Source organism: Aricia agestis, chromosome 2 (assembly GCF_905147365.1).
Source record: "Aricia agestis chromosome 2, ilAriAges1.1, whole genome shotgun sequence".
NCBI lineage: Eukaryota > Metazoa > Arthropoda > Insecta > Lepidoptera > Lycaenidae > Aricia > Aricia agestis.
Genome location: NC_056407.1, coordinates 15,095,001 through 15,100,000, shown reverse-complemented (window position 1 = coordinate 15,100,000; position 5,000 = coordinate 15,095,001). Strand labels below are relative to the sequence as shown.

At 47.1% G+C, this 5,000-nt stretch overlaps 2 non-coding genes and 1 pseudogene across 2 annotated transcripts; all 3 read left to right on the top strand.

The window, feature by feature from the left end:
* The first annotated feature begins 1,668 nt into the window (after window positions 1-1,668).
* Window positions 1,669-3,571, top strand: LOC121740092. Its single transcript, XR_006037543.1, has one exon. It is a non-coding gene; the product is annotated as a small subunit ribosomal RNA (ribosomal RNA).
* A 425-nt stretch (window positions 3,572-3,996) lies between these two features.
* LOC121740136 lies at window positions 3,997-4,153 on the top strand. Its single transcript, XR_006037570.1, has one exon. It is a non-coding gene; the product is annotated as a 5.8S ribosomal RNA (ribosomal RNA).
* Window positions 4,154-4,632: 479 nt separating this feature from the next.
* Window positions 4,633-5,000, top strand: part of LOC121740118 — a 7,965-nt pseudogene continuing 7,597 nt past the window's right edge.

Sequence of the window (5,000 nt, the reverse complement as noted above, 5' to 3'; positions counted from 1 at the left end):
GCGCGAAGGTAAGGTGAAAGGTTTTCATAAGAAGGACCAGTGTTTATTAGTACTTACTCGTGTGTGTTCAATAATGGCACTTAATTCCGCTGCTGGTAACCTAACCTAACCAAACCTAACCTAATGTTGTTTCTAAATATCATCAGTACTTTCATTTGACACTAATATTTGTTCATCATCGGTCGCGGTGGCCGCCGACAGCCCAAATGTGCCCATATACTCCTTTACTTGTTACATTTATTGTTATCCTAAAAAATATCACACCATATTACGTGTACCGGGTGAAACAGTGTGTGTATAGTATTATACAAAACGATTGCGGCGAATAGCTATCATATCTATATACATTGATAATAAGCGAGCGAAAAAGTTGCAAGTCTGTTGTCAAATTGAAAATATTATGTAGTTTCATTTTTAAAAATCCTATCCTAGTATATTACCTAGAATTTGATGCAAATTATAATGATAATAATATTATAAAAATAAATATAATAATAATAATAATAATAATAATAATAATGATGATTTATGTACAATACAATAATAATAAACATTGAACACGACCCGCCACCGTAGTTTTCTTTTTTAATTTTTTTTTTTATATTTTTTATTATTTTGTATATAACCACCGTCGACATTTGTTATTATCAGGTAGGTACTATTTATTCTAGTTTCACATGTACAATACAATAATAATAAACACTGAACACGTCCCGCCACTGTAATTCATAATTCAAATTGTATAATATCAAAGTGAGATGTTCAATGCGCGAACCGACCGATTGGTCTTGAGAGTGTTTTTGTTTTTCAAACTTTCCTTCCGGACGGGGGGGGGGGGGGGGAATGGGGGGGGTGGTGGTGGTGGTGGTGGTGGTACCAGGTTTAGGTTAATCGAAGTCTATACTACTCGATGTGACAACATATATTTTTAATCGCATAACACCAGCGCATTATCTGCACGGCGCATTCGCATATACATGTGGAGTGAGTGCGAGTGAGCAGTGATGGTGGTGTTGGTTATGCGATGTGTGAAAATACAAAAATTTGTGCCATATCCATTTGAGCTCATCATAATGATAATAAACAAACAATATACGACGTGTCGACCGACGGACCAGCGAAACGTGAGGTTCTCGCGATAATCATTAGTTTGATTTTGTGTCGAGCCGAACGGTAGCTGCAGTTCGTTAAAGTTACCACCGTAACAATCGCGGCGGGGCATTATGTACGAGCGCGGAGCACCTGTTTAGAGTGCGCCGTTGTCTGGTATTGTGCCCGTCGCGTCGAAGGTGGAACTGATAGCGGTCGCGAAGTTACAATATTTCTTCATATAGTATTACATCAACTTTGACGTAATGTATGTGGTCTGATCTCTCCAGCACCGGGCGACAATCTATATGGTTGACGAGTTCATGTTAAACTCTCTGTTACACTATCATAGATGATAGATCTCGTAATATGGAACGTTCGAATGTGCGGTAGCTTAGTTGCTCCGCGTTTTCTTTTTTTTGTGTTTGTCGCACAAAAGGGAAAATTCAAATAATGACTGGTCACCGCGCGTGCACGGTCCGCCGTGTGTGCGCGCGTGCACTGTTTGGCCGTCGACACGCGTGTCGACGGCGAGTACCTCGAGCGCTCGAAGAGATTCGTGCGGCTCTAGTGGTTAGCTCCCTGGTTGATCCTGCCAGTAGTTATATGCTTGTCTCAAAGATTAAGCCATGCATGTCTCAGTGCAAGCCGTATTAAGGCGATACCGCGAATGGCTCAATATATCAGTTTTGGTTCCTTAGATCTTACTCAGTTACTTGGATAACTGTGGTAATTCTAGAGCTAATACATGCAATCAGAACTCTGACCAGCAATGGGATGAGTGCTTTTATTAGATCAAAACCAATCGACGGAGGGCCTCGCGTCCTAAGTCGTTTATTTTGATGAATCTGGATAACTTTTGCCGATCGCATGGTCCAGTACCGGCGACGCATCTTTCAAATGTCTGCCTTATCAACTTTCGATGGTAGTTTCTGCGACTACCATGGTTGTCACGGGTAACGGGGAATCAGGGTTCGATTCCGGAGAGGGAGCCTGAGAAACGGCTACCACATCCAAGGAAGGCAGCAGGCGCGCAAATTACCCACTCCCGGCACGGGGAGGTAGTGACGAAAAATAACGATACGGGACTCTTACGAGGCCTCGTAATCGGAATGAGTACACTTTAAATATTTTAACGAGGAACAATTGGAGGGCAAGTCTGGTGCCAGCAGCCGCGGTAATTCCAGCTCCAATAGCGTATACTAAAATTGTTGCGGTTAAAAAGCTCGTAGTTGCATTTGTGCGCCGCGCTGTCGGTGCACCGCATCCGCGGTGATACTGACACGTTTGCGGAGCATATCGTCGGTGAGCCGACGGTAAAACGTCGGTTCAATATCAAAATCCTATCGCGGTGCTCTTCAGTGAGTGTCGAGGTGGGCCGACAATTTTACTTTGAACAAATTAGAGTGCTCAAAGCGGGCTCAAAATGCCGCTTGAATATTTCGTGCATGGAATAATAGAATATGATCTCGGTTCTATTTTGTTGGTTTTCAGAACTCCGAGGTAATGATTAATAGGGATAACTGGGGGCATTCGTATTGCGACGTTAGAGGTGAAATTCTTGGATCGTCGCAAGACGAACATCAGCGAAAGCATTTGCCAAAGGTGTTTTCATCAATCAAGAACGAAAGTTAGAGGTTCGAAGGCGATTAGATACCGCCCTAGTTCTAACCGTAAATATGTCATCTAGCGATCCGCCGACGTTAATACAATGGCTCGGCGGGCAGCTTCCGGGAAACCAAAGATTTTGGACTCCGGGGGGAGTATGGTTGCAAAGCTGAAACTTAAAGGAATTGACGGAAGGGCACCACCAGGAGTGGAGCCTGCGGCTTAATTTGACTCAACACGGGAAATCTCACCAGGCCCGGACACCGGAAGGATTGACAGATTAACAGCTCTTTCTTGATTCGGTGGGTGGTGGTGCATGGCCGTTCTTAGTTGGTGGAGCGATTTGTCTGGTTAATTCCGGTAACGAACGAGACTCTAGCCTGCTAAATAGGCGTCGCCATTTAGGTGTGCGCGACTTCGGTCGCGCAACTCACTGGCGACGTATTAAAATTCTTCTTAGAGGGACCGGCGGCTTCGAGCCGCACGAGATTGAGCAATAACAGGTATGTGATGCCCTTAGATGTCCTGGGCCGCACGCGCGCTACACTGAAGGAATCAGCATGTTCTCCCTGGCCTAGAGGCCCGGGCAACCCGTTGAAACTCCTTCGTGCTGGGGATTGGGGTTTGCAATTATCCCCCATAAACGAGGAATTCCTAGTAAACGCGAGTCATAAGCTCGCATTGATTACGTCCCTGCCCTTTGTACACACCGCCCGTCGCTACTACCGATTGAATGATTTAGTGAGGTCTTCGGACCGACACGCGGTGGCTTCACGGCCGTCGGCGTTGCTGGGAAGTTGACCAAACTTGATCATTTAGAGGAAGTAAAAGTCGTAACAAGGTTTCCGTAGGGGAACCTGCGGAAGGATCATTATCGTATGATGTTGTTGTGTTATTCAATTAACGCGACGATAATATTATACCATAAACAATCGAATCGAACTGAACAACATTTTTTTCTCGCTACGACGGAGTCGAACTTGAACGCTCGAGTTGACCCCTACGCGCTAGTGCGCTAGTACCTGTACACACACTGTCACGTTCGCGTCACGTTGACTGGCAAGAATCCGCGCCACGAGTGTCCAATGAACAGACGGTGGATCGCGTGCAGCGAAAGTCAGTGTGCTAGTGCGGGGGGTGTAAGCTCGTCGCGCGTCCGTCGGTTGGCGTAAATACAACATTATAACAGAGAGCGGTAAACGAATGTCCACGTTTGACCTTAACACGTCCGTGGTCTGTTTGTTTCACATTCAATTTATTTTTCACACCCAGTGACATGTTTTTTATAATATAAACCATTACCCTGGACGGTGGATCACTTGGCTCGCGGGTCGATGAAGAACGCAGTTAACTGCGCGTCATAGTGTGAACTGCAGGACACATTTGAACATCGACATTTCGAACGCACATTGCGGTCCGTGGAGAAACATCCAGGACCACTCCTGTCTGAGGGCCGGCTGTATAAAATCATATGCCACACTGTTCGTCTCACGACGAACAATTGACGGTTCCGGGCGGCGTCGCGCGTGTGTGGGTTCGCCCATGCCGCGCCTCACGTGCGGTCCGTTTAAATATGAGACATAAATGTAATATAACGTTACGTGTTGTGTGGTGTGTACGGTAGCGCGCTCGCGTCGGCGACGTGCGCCGCTCCCCACCGACGCTCCGTGAAGGTAAAAAATTTGCGAGAGTGATTATCGGTGTGCGGGGCGTGCACGCACGTCGAACTGTGTCGTCGGCGCGCGTGATGCGCTGCGTACGTTCGAACGAAAACACCGCCGTCGAAAACACTGTTATATTATTTGAATTAATGAACAGTAGGCGGACTCGACGTCCGAAGGGCGCGTCGTCGACGCCGACGCACCGATTGATTTCGGTCGCGGAGGCGGAGTCGTTGCGCTGACGGATATCGCGTCTGCCTCAAATTTTTATCGTTGGCCTCAGATCAGGGAGGATCACCCGCCGAATTTAAGCATATTAGTAAGCGGAGGAAAAGAAACTAACTAGGATTTCCTTAGTAGCGGCGAGCGAACAGGAAAGAGCCCAGCACTGAATCCCGCGGTCGTCTCGGTCGCGGGAGATGTGGTGTTCGGGAGGTTCCGCTTTCTCGTCGTCGCCGCGCCTGTCCAAGTTCGCCTTGAACGGGGCCGTTTATCCGTAGAGGGTGCCAGGCCCGTAGCGACGGTGCGAGGCGGCGAGAGGAGCTCTCCTAAGAGTCGGGTTGCTTGAGAGTGCAGCCCTAAGTGGGTGGTAAACTCCATCTAAGGCTAAATATTACCGCGAGACCGATAGCGAACAAGTAC